This window comes from Crocodylus siamensis, chromosome 3 (genome assembly GCF_052110815.1).
Source record: "Crocodylus siamensis isolate JL-2025a chromosome 3, ASM5211081v1, whole genome shotgun sequence".
Lineage (NCBI taxonomy): Eukaryota > Metazoa > Chordata > Crocodylia > Crocodylidae > Crocodylus > Crocodylus siamensis.
Window position 1 is genome coordinate 219,642,987 of NC_143397.1, and position 11,960 is coordinate 219,654,946.

At 46.3% G+C, this 11,960-nt stretch overlaps 1 protein-coding gene across 4 annotated transcripts in view; it reads left to right on the forward strand.

Moving 5' to 3' along the window:
• Nucleotides 1-11,960, forward strand: part of CPQ (carboxypeptidase Q) — a 309,733-nt gene that overhangs the window by 62,207 nt on the left and 235,566 nt on the right. The window lies entirely within an intron of this gene.

The following is an 11,960-nucleotide window of genomic DNA, read 5'->3' on the forward strand; positions in this document are numbered from 1 at the left end:
CTGGATGGACAGCACTGTGATCATGATTTTTTAAAAAATTATATCAACTGTCCATAGAGAAACTGATCAGTGCAGACCAGAAATTGCCAAGACATTCAAGCATTTCTTGCATGGAGACCGAATGGCATGTCCTACATGTCTGTGGAACCTCTGGAAGGAGCCAGTTTGATGTGTTGCACTGTTGTTCAGGCAGAAAGTGAAACAAGTTGATTTTTTTCCAAGGAGGACATGTAAATACTATGTCTCTTGATGAGAATATGACCCTTACCTCTTTCAATGGAATCTCTGAGACTGTAGTAAAACCAAATCATTATAAAATATATTTTTAAGCAGCATATACTGCAAATGGCTTCCCACTAGAAATAGTAGGCTGGCTTAAATAATTTTTGAAGAAAGATGTAACAACTTTTTATATTTTCAGATTGTATTATCCTTGGTTATGCCGAGGTGTATTGGAAGTTAATATTTGTTTATCAGTTGAGTACTAAAGGAATTGATCTATCCTCTTGCCAGGTTTGGTGCATTGCAGAGGTGTTCATTTGAAAGACCTTCATTTTCTGTATCCCAGACAACAAACAGAAACACATCTTACCAGCCAGTGAGAATATAGCAGAAAGTTTGGCTCTGAGGTGCGGGGGTTGAGATTGAAGGTGGCAAAGCCCGATTATTAGCTCTGGGTACTGGCATTATAGCTGATTCAAAATGAAATGGGAAGAGAGGAAAAACAGATGCCAAATGCACATTTGTTTAGAGGTATTGAATCCTTAATCTAGGATGGGGAGTTGAGGTGTCATTCCCAGAAGCAATTTCAAAATTAAATGATGCCAGGAAGCATTTTATTGTGAAAGGATGTGATATCATCCCTTCTGTTCTTTCCCCATTTACCTTCATACCTATTTTTAAAATCTCATTTCTCCTATTTTTGCCTGTTATTTCTGCCTCTTCCTGATCCCTGAACCTGTTTTTCTTGTCTGCAACTGAAAATAGGCTGTGTTCTAGCTAGGATGGACTTTCTGTCTCCACCTCCTCCTTTTCACTTACCCACCTGTTGTGTGTCTCCTTCTCTGTCCTCCTGACATGCTGTGCTGAATGGGCTTTGCTGTATGCATTACCTCTTGTCAATCAGTCACCAGCATTGTCTGTTCAGGTAGCATTACTTTTGCTTGCTGGCTGATGGGGGAAGTACCGCACCCCATGTCATAAGCAGTGTATTAGAAGGGGTAGGAGCAACATGGAAAGAGCCATTAACAGGTTTCTTGGTGAAATCTCATGCAGCTCCTACTAGGCCAACACCGAAGTATGTTTGCACAGAATTAAGAGAGAGTGGCTAACAAATGAAAATTTACTAGCCTGCATGTCCTGTTTTTTTGTTTGTTTGTTTGTTTTTAATCCCAGATGAATAGAGGAGAAATCCAGTGTTGAATTATGTCTGGTCTGGTGTCGTAGACTGCAAACTGGTTTGGAGAGAGAGATGGTTAACCATGTTAGTTTGAAGTCAGGCAGAAAGCAGGGTAAATATGCATCTTATCTTCTTTAATTAGTCTATATAGAGAACATAAGCTTTTGTGAACTTCAGCTCATTTGATCAGGTGCTATGAAAGGACAATCATAGACCAGTATATTTAGTGGAGTAAGTGATTTGAATACAAAAGGTAAGAGCTATCATGGATTATATCAGAAGAGTGCCTGGAACAATGGGGGCCAACGTAATTATGTGACCTTTTATCCTCTATCTCCATAGTAACTAATAGGTTACAGTAGAGGTAAATAGACTGCTCTAACTTTTATCTGAGCCTAATTTGCACAAAATGAACTTTTTCCAACCAGGAGATCTTGCAACATCTTCAGTTGTCCTGTGAAATACCAATTTTCATTTCCAGTGGTGCTGAACATTGGGGGGGTGGGCTGGAGCCACCACTATAGCCCCACTCCCAGCACTGTTGCCGCCTGCCCCACGCCACCCACTCTGTGCACAGCCAGTGCCCAAGCATGAGCTCACAGCAGCAGCTTGCCCTCGCCCTGCATACAGATCTGGGGGGGGCATGTGTCCCCAAAGCCTCCCCTGGGAGGGTACGCAGTGGTGGGAGCCACCCCTTCCCCCCCTTCACACCCCCGGATGAGTCACAGATTCTGTACCACACCCTGCACCATCCTGGCTGGGCTGCACCTTCCCCTGCCTCAGCCCTACTCCCACTCCATCCTTCACTGTGAGGGCTCGATCTGCCCCTCCCCCCCACCCCTTCCCTTCTCCATGCCCCATTGCCCACAACAGACTTACCAGCCAGACGCTGCTCTCCAAGCTGCTGGGCTATGTATTGGCAATCAGATCAGTATCAGTTGATACATAGGCGACTGGTAGGGGATGCATGGGGGTGCACGTGTCCCCTCTGACAGGGCTGGTACCCCCCCCACCCCGACAGCTGACACTGATGCTGTCAGTAGGGCTGGGCTGTTGGTGGCTTCTGTGGGTGCCCCCCCTCCCCCCCCGATTCAGGAGGCACCAGTCACTTATGAGCTGATAGGACTGGTCACTAATCGGCCATCAGAATCAGCCTAAAATGTCTTTATCAGCACATCCCTAGAATCGGGAAAATCCCAAAGAGGACTTGAATCAATGCTTTGGACTTTTTTATGCGTGAAGTGTTTTGTTTCATTTCTTACTTCCTCTGCATTTTCTCAGCTTGTCCTTGTTCCAGGCAGGGCAAGAACTGGTAGTTGCTAGATTGCTGCTATTTGGAATAGACCTGTAGCCCCTGAAGGGGTGATCACCTGGCCTGACTAGACTTTTGGGCGAGGATGGCCTGTTGTTGGGCTGCTCCTAATAGCGGATCGATAAAGGTGTTTTAAGGAGCGGTGTAAAGGGGATATAGGAAACGGAACTGTAGTTGCCAGTGTCATATTCTTCTTGCTTTTCTTGGAAGATCTGGGCAGTACAGTAGAACTAAGATTCTTTATAGGGTTTTTATGTTCCTTAGGCTCCTGCAAAGATGAGGGCTTGTGAACAGGTCAGAGCAGCAAACAGCTGTGCTGGACCACTAAGGGCTCTGGCAGCTGTTTCATATAAAGTGCAACAAAAATGTGAGTTTAGCACAACAGAAAGCAAACAGCTTTTTGTTTGTGCTTTGTCCCACTGAAAAAATGGCCAGTCAGTTGCAAAAACAGTGCCATAAGGACAAAGTTGCCATTTCAAACAGCAAATTCTCTGTCATTAGAAGCTTTTGTGCTATGAATTTAGCATGTGTATAGGTCTGCCAGACCCCCAGTATCCCACAGCACTCTGCTGCACCACCTTGCCTCCAAGGGTGAGGGAGGTACAGAGTGTCTGGTTCTCCGATAGTCCACCCAGCCAGTGAGCCCTCATGAGCCCTGTGGGTATCAGAGCCTGGGCAATCCCATCCCCTTTGCTTCTTGGTGGCAAGGGTGATGAGTCTGCAGCAGAGGCAGGGGCTGATTGGGCGGCAGAGACTATCTGATCATCCCTTGCTGTCATGGGGTGGGCGGAGCTAAGGAGCAGCCCCATGGATGGACAATACGTCTTTGTGGCAACTTTTGATACGTTCCAGCCAGGAAGCTACACATATTCCAAAAATAATATCTGCCTGAGCCCAAAGGTACTTTAGCTGCTTCCTTTTATTTTGAAGGACACTGCTTTTCCAATCAGCTTCATGGAACTGCTGATGGGGTCCAGCAGACTAGAGAAGCAGTGTCATTTGACTTAAATGCTGTAGCAACCATCTGAGTGACTTGTCCTTGATTTGGAACCCCCCAGTGAATTTAACAGGTTGTGAACTGTCCTGATATGATTAATCTGGTTCCAATTGTAGTTGTTTGGTTTATGCTACCCTATTGTATGGTTGTTCTGCCTCTCTTGGAGGGGTTGACAAATTATCTCCACACCAAGATACCTGGGCCAGGGCCAAGTCCAGGTCCTGAAGTGGAACTTGATTTTTGCAGCACAGTTTTCATGGGGGCTAGATTTGAATCTAAGCATTAGTCATTGTGGCATATAGGAAATGCTTTTCACTAAAACAGTCTCTCTTCCCCGCACCCTCTGTTAGACCTTCTTACTCTAGCAACTTTCATCACCAAATTATCCAAGCTTCAGAAGGCTTTTAGGTGTGTGTACCACAAGCCAAAAGTAACATATAAGAAAAAGCAAAAAAACCCAACCCTTTTCAAGTAACCGAATATTGACTTAAATCAATGTTTTGTCTTTCCAGTAGCTTGACTGTACACTGATTAATGGTCTAGTGTAAAGCTCTAAAATTATTATACATTTAAATTTACTGTGAGCATGCAGTCCACTTAATGCATGATTTATCAGCTTTCAATGGATATTCTTATGGCAAAAATGCTTCACTTAAAAAATTATGGTTAGAAAAGAATTTGCTACATGTAGCAGTCTAAAAGTCAAGGAGAAAAAATGCACTGACAGAGTATGTTATAGAACAGCAATGAAGATGCAGCCTGTGAGCCAGGGGCAGCCTATGGAGCTGTGTCAGTTGGCCAGCAGGGTTCCCCATGGTCCAGAAATTTGGGGGGGTGGGGACCTCAATCTGCCATCAAAATTCTGGACTGTCGAGCAGCCTCATGGGCCAGATGACCGCTCGTCTGGGTCGCAGACCAATCCTGTGTGCTAGATCTTGCCCACTAACCAGCCCTGTGCCAGTCACCCTCTCTGATATTTATCCTCTTTGACTAAAAATAAAAGTCAATAAAAAGCTGGTTGCCCCAACCCCAGCCTCCCACAGAGGGGTTATTACCACTTCTTTAACCTTTCTCTAATTTATAGTTCCTATGGAACAGAAGGCTAAGTACTATTCATTAAGTCTACTTAATGCATGATTTATTCAAAAGAAAGAGCAAAGGTCCACATAATGCTAAGAATTAAACGAATTTAACAAAAATACCCAATTAAACATAACTGGAAAGTTGTAAGTTTTGTGCTAGAGCAGCTAATCAAGCAACCTGACAATGTATCAAGCTGCTCCAGAGTGGCAGATCCAGAGCAGTCGGGGCACTGTGGTTTGCCTGGCCTGTAATTTACCAGTATGGACAGGCACTCCCAGATGGGTTCCTCTAGGACTTTTTTATTTTGCCTGAATTTAGCACCTTGCTCTTATTCTGTAGTAGCAGCTACCTTGATTATCTGACCATTATCCTTCCCAGGGTAGAAGTAGCCCAGACATTACCATCTTATTCAGTTCTAGAAACTCTACTGTAAGTCTACCTAAAGTAGTGTTTGTGTTTGTTGGATATACAAATCACACTGGTAAATGTCAGGAACAATTTTATATGGGCCACCTGCTTGTGTGTCTATGAAACATGCTGCGTTTAACATTTGTTTAGCATTGAATACCATTAAATAAAGGTATATAAATTTAAGTACTTTATCCGTACCTCTTAATGTAACCTTGGGTGCGATGCTACCTGAATAGTGGGATCCTTGGGTACCCAGTAGCCAGTGGCCCTGCTCAGCTCCCTGGGTAGCTGTTGCAGGGTCCCGGAGTGGAGCACCTCCCCTGACAATTTAAAACAACCTTCCACACCATTATAAAACTATTTACAGAATTTATTTATTTACAAGTTAATATACAACTAATACAATAAAACCAATAATGTCACACACACATAAACTGGTGATGGTGGCTTAAGAGTTAATGCTTCTCTTATACACCCTGCATGAGGGGAAGGCATACAAATTACCCACAATAAATAATGAACTAATAAGTAAATAAATTGATATGCCAACTAATAAACCTTCAAGAACTTATTTAAATACTTAGTTTATAACGTGTATGCTCCAGGGTAACTATGAGGATCCTGTATACACTGCCCCCAGCTTGGTTTCTCAAGGAGTAGGACTGCTTCTGTGTCCCTGGCACAGGGGCTGTGGGCCTACTCTGGTGTCCCTTGCATGAGCTTCAGGGGTCTCAGTGCAGCAGGCCATGGTTCCTCCCCTGCGATCTTCACACCACACAGGGGCTTGTAGGAGGGTATTCCCAGGCTCAGGGTCTCCTGATAGGCAGGTCCTCTTTTGTGCCTGCCCTGCCAGGCTCTGAAGGAAGAAGAAAGGAAGAACAGACAGGGTTCTGCTCTTCAGTGCAGCCTGTAGCTGCCACCTCTGCAGGGCTCTGACGGGGGCTCTGTGAGGGACAGCTGTGGTGAGGTCCTTTTCCTGGCCTCCAGCCTGTTTCTCACCCCCTCTCTCCTCCTTTTGTTCTTCTCCCTGGGAAAAAAAACTGCTCCCCCCTTTTAAACAAGCCCTCTCAAGCAATCCCAGGCCAGGACTCCTCCCAAGCTTTTCCTTATGTTCCTCTCATTCAAAACCCTTGCTGGGGTTACATCACTTCTCCCACTTCAAAGAGGACTGCCTCCAGCGCAGCTTCACTTGCCTCCAGGGCAAATGGTGTCCCTACTGGGACAAATTCTGTCTCTTCACACTGCCTTTTTTCTGTCTTTTCTCTGTCTCTCCCCACGTCCATCTTTCAGCACACATGCTGGTACCCTGCATCTCATACCCCTTTGGTTTGTCTGCCAACAATCTCTTAAATGTGGTCTTACTAATCCTCACTTTCCAGCACCTTGACCTTCAATTTTGGTTTTAGCTCTGAGAGGCTGAGTCAAGTAGAGATGGTAAAATCCAGAGCTTTTGCTCTGAAGTGGAAGGCATCCCTTAGCCCAAGAAGTGGTCTGGATCATCATGCAGTAGCTCAATCCAGGCCTATTTTTAAGGCCCCTGACAGATGTTTATATTAAAGGCAACAATTGCTCTTCCTGCTGTGCCACATATGCATGGTGGGAGGCAAAGTTGTGGGAATCGGGCATCGGATCCCATTGTGCCATATTGCTGGTGCAGGGAGAACTCAAGCCAAGAAGGGGCTGAGATCAAGCGGGCCAATGCCCAAGCAGGTGAATCAGATTAGAGTAAGACCCATGAGGCATGGGCAGGCTATGAGGGAGGCTGGAGGACATGATTAGAACACTTAAAGTACAGTTAGGGCCAAGGGGATCGTGAGTAGTGCCTCAAGGTGATAGGGGCTTATAAAGACAGGATCAGCAAGGATGGCAAGTTTGGTGTCACCAGGACACTTGTAGCGTAAGACAGTAAGTAGAGAAACTTTGTCAGTGGACAGAGGGTCCAGTGACAAGGAGGACCTGGGGTCTGTTTGAGAGACCCCAGGGAGTACTAGCAGGACCACTCCAAAGCTCTGGGGCAGCCTCCCTATGTGCTATAAAAGTTACATTAAGGTGTAGCAAGCAAGACGGCAAAAGGGGGTACACAGAAGATCTGGAGTGAGGGGCAGGGTTAGTTCAGCCACCTAGGGCCATTTCTGTCAGAGGCCTAAGTATGCAAAACTTGGCCTACTTTTATTTAAAAAAATGATAAATAACACAGTGATAAATGAACAAGAATATGGTTCATAAAGAAGCCAAGCTGGGTTTGTCATCACTATTTCTACAGAAATGCAATCTGTTGAAATGTAGCACTTGTCATCAAAACGGCTGTTTAGCTGAACAAATTTTAGTTTTCCCAAGGCATTAGAGTTTAACAAAGCTTGTAATGTGTAACTGACACCTGTTGGGGAAGAGTGAGAGATTTGTTATGCATATAAAAATAAATGGGTTTACTAACTTATCCTTCAGCATCTTCACTACAGAAGAGACACTACAGAGAGAGAACAATAAAGGATGAATTCACTAATTGTGTTCAGTATATACTCTCAGGGAGTACAAGGGATTATATATGCAAAGGTATACAAAACAAAACTAAATGTAAACACGAGTAAGGTAGCTTAGAAGTAGGTAGCTGAAGTTTGAACTGAAGATAAAAGTCTAGCAAAGTACTAAATGAACACTCAGGTTGAAACCCTGTGCGTGTCAAATGGAGAGCTCAATCCTTGGTCCAGCAAATGTTTTCTAACCCGCAGTGTTATGTAAATGTTTGTAATTTTTTTTGTCTAACCACTTTTCCTTTTCCATCTTGGTTTCTGTTTTGTTAGTGTCTCATATATTGCCATGCAGAATACACAGGAATCTAACTGGTATGAAATATTGAGCTTTACAGTATGTATAAAACCCCCTAAAATCTAGAAACACAATTTAAACATTATTAAAATATTATAAAGGCCTTAGGCTGTCTGTCCATAACACTTTATTGCACTCTGATTGGTTGTCTGAAATAACCAATCAGTGTGTTAGTGTTGGGACAGGAGCTGGTGGTTGTGGTGGCATGACAGTGGCGATGGAGTGAGGAAGTGGCTGTGGCCTGAGATGGCAGTGGCAATGGACAGGGAGTGTTGGGGGTGGGGGGTGAGGCCCCAGCTGTGGCCCAAGGTGGTGGGGGGGAGGGAAGGGAAGGAAGGGGGAGAGCAGCCCCGGCCCAAAGTAATGGAGGGAAGGGGGGAACGACCCCAGCCCTGGGGAGGGATGGACGCAGGCAGGCCTCTGTCCCCACCTGTCCCCCCCAGGCCATCATTTTTGGCCTGAGGCAACAGTGGCAATGGATAGGGGGCATGAGGCTCTGGCTCTGGCCTGAAGCGGCGGGGGGGGGCAGGAAGGGGAGAGCAGGTGCAGCCTGGCCCAAAGCGGCGTGATGGGGGAGTGAGAACTAGCCCCGGGGGGGGGGGGGGGAGAGGGTGGACCCAGACCTCTTTCCTCACCCACCCGTCATTCTTGATGGGCAGATTTGCTGCTTACTTATATTTGATAGAAGGCTAGGTACGGTGGCACATTTAGAGACTAACTGGTTCAGAGAGGCGTAAGATTTCATAGGCAACAGCTTCATGGCATCTACTAAAGTAGTTTCTTGCCTATGAAAGTTTCATAGATTTTTAGGGTTGTAAGCGACTTACTAGATCATTGAGTCTGATCCCCTGCCCTGGGTGGGAAAGAGTGCTGGGGTCAAATGACCCCAGCTGGGTGTTTGTCCAATCTTCTCTTAAATACCTCCAAGGAAGGAGATAGTGCCACCTGCCTTGGAAGTGTATTCCATATTTTGGAAACCTTCACTGTAAAGATTTTTTTTTTCTGTTATCCAATCTAAATTTGCTCTCCTGCAGTTCACGCCATTGTTTCTAGTTACCCCGATGGGTGCCCTGGTAAACCATTGTATCCCCCAGTTCCTACTGTCCCCCCTCAAGGAGTTTGTGGATGGCCACAAGATCACCTCTCAGCCTTCTCTTGCGGAGGCTAAGGAGATTCAGTTCCCTCAATCAGTTCTCATAGGGTTTTTCCTGTAGGCCTTTAACCAGAGCCTTCCTACGAACCCTTTCCAGGTTATCCACATCCATCCTGAAGTGCAGCTCCCAAAACTGGATACAGTACTCCAGCTGTGGCCTGACCAGTGCCACGTAGAGGAGAAGTATCACTTCCCTAGACCTGTTTGTGATGCACCTACTTATACAAGAAAGAGTGCAGTTAGCTTTACTTATTACTTCATCACATTGATGACTTTTGTTCGTTTTGGAGTTGACTATGACTCTGGGATCCTTTTCTGCAGTTGTGCTGCTTAGAAAGGTACCTCGTAGGCTATGGGTATGTTGATGATTCTTCCTCCCTAGGTGCAATACATGGCAATTAACTTTGTTAAGCTGCATCCTATTCTGTTCCACCCACTTCCCCAGCCTGTCCAAATCCACCTGGATTTGCTCCCTGCCCTCTAGTTTGTTTATCTCCCCCCATAGTTTGGTGTCATCTCGTCTGCAGACTTGGACAGAGTGCTTTCTACTCCCTCATCCAAGTCACTAATGAAGATATAAAACAGTACCAGTCCCAGGACAGACCTTTGGGTGACTCTGCTGCTCACATGTCTCCAGGTAGAAACTGACCCATCCATAAGCCAATTTTCCACCCACCGGACTGTGTAATAATCTGGTGGGTTGGTATCTATCTTGCGCTTATCTAAAGTCCCATTGGGATGCATACTTGTATCCGTGTCCAGGAACACAGATGCAAAGAAATAATTTAGGAGCTCCACTTTGTCCATCCTATCTGTTATTAGTTGCCCTAGTCCATCCTGAAGGGGTCCTATGTTACCCTGCACTTTCTTTTTGCTTCCTATGTGTTTAAAGAATGACTTTGTTATTCTTAACTTTTGCTTCCAGCCTAAGCTACATTTCCGCTTTGGCTCTCCTCACTTCTTCCCTCTAAGCTCAAACCAAGCAGGTATACTCCTGCTTGGTGGCTGCCTCCTGCCGCCGCACCCTGTAGGCCTCTCTTTTCCGCTCCAGGCTTTCCCTGCTCAACCAAGAGGGTTTCTTTGCTCTTTTCCCCCCTTTATGTGTACTGGGATGGTCCCTTTCTCTGCCTGCAGGATCAGTCCCTTGAGAAACACGCACCCTTCCTGGACTCCCATCTCTCTGATGCTTTTGCCCATCAGTCCCTCCCTAACTACTCTCCTGAGCTTGTTAAAGTTGGCCTTCCTGAAGTCTAGCACTTCAGCCCTACTAGTTATCTTCCCCACCTTTCACTGGATAATGAACTCCATCAATAGGTGGTCACTATCCCCTAGGTTTCCTTGTACCTGCAGATCTGCCACCAAGTCATCCCCTGTGGCCAGCATGAAGTCTAGTAAGGCATTTCCCTAGTGGAAACATTTACCTCCTGTGTTAGGTGAAGTTCCTGTAAGCAGGTTAGAAACTTATGTGAACAGGCAGACATGGCTGCCTCTTCCTCCCAGCAGATGTCTGGGAAGTTTAGGCCACCTATGACAACCATGTCCTTGGAGCGCGCTGCCTTTGAGCGCTGTCTTGAGAATTCTAGGTCTAACTTGTCTCCTTGGTGTGGGGGTCTCTAATAGATCCCCACTACCAAGTCCCTTTCTCCCCGATCTCCCTGTAATCTGACCCATAGTACCTCAACTTGCCCTTCTTCTAGGCCCAGCTTAACTACAGAAGATGTATATTGCACCTTAACATAGACAGCAATGCCCTGCCCCTTTTTTCCCCACTCTATCCTGTCTGTACAGCCTGTAGCCCTCACTGCCCACTGCCCAGTTGTAGGTAGGGTCCCATTAGGTTTCTTTTAGCCCAACCAGGTCGAATTCTTTTGTTTGCAAGCAGGAGTCCAAGTTCCTTCTGCTTGGTCCCCATGCTCCTAGCATTAGTATTTAGACATCTAAGCCTCCTAATAGGTGCCCTTAGTACTTCCCCATCCTGATGCTTAGTGGGGTCCTTGGTACTTACCTGGACTGTTCCAGTGCCTGGCTCATGGTTTGTTGTTCCTGGCCTCACCCTGTCATGAACATCCCTGTCCCCCAATGAACCTAGTTTAAAGCCCTGCGTAGGAGAGCAGCCAAACTCATAAGAGAACAGACTCTTACTTCTTGGAGAGAGATGTATCCCATCTTGTCCAAACAAGGTCTTATCCTGGAATTACAGGTTAGGGTCAAGGAGTCCAAACCCTTCACGATGGCACCAGCTCTGAAGCTGTGAGTTGACCTCTCTAATGCAGTTGCTGTGGTGCTTTTCACAACTGCTGACTGGGAGGATGGATGAGAAGACCACCTGTGCCTGGCTCCCAGTGCCATGTAGTCACTCATGACTCTGCCTGGACTACTGCAGACTATATCATTCATTCCCATATGGATGAGGACCGTGGGATAGTAGTTAGAGGGCCTAGTCAGGTCTGGAATCCTCATTGTGATGTCTCAAATCCAGGCTCCGGACAGGCAGCATACCTTGCATACCGTGGGATCTGGGCGGCAGATGGCTCCCTCTGTTCCTCTCAGGAGGGGGTCACCCACCATGATGACTTGTTGTCTTCTCTTCCAGCTGCACAGTTGTCCAAGCTTGCTTGGTGGTGGCTGTGGGTGTGGTCTCCATTGTTGCACTCTCTGCCAGGGCCTCATACCAGCTGCACTGAGGGAGTCGCCCTGGCAGTGCGACGTCTAGCCCTTGAAGTGACTGTCTGCCATCCGGCTGTGTCGATTCCCTCCTGTGATGCCTCCCCTCCAGGTG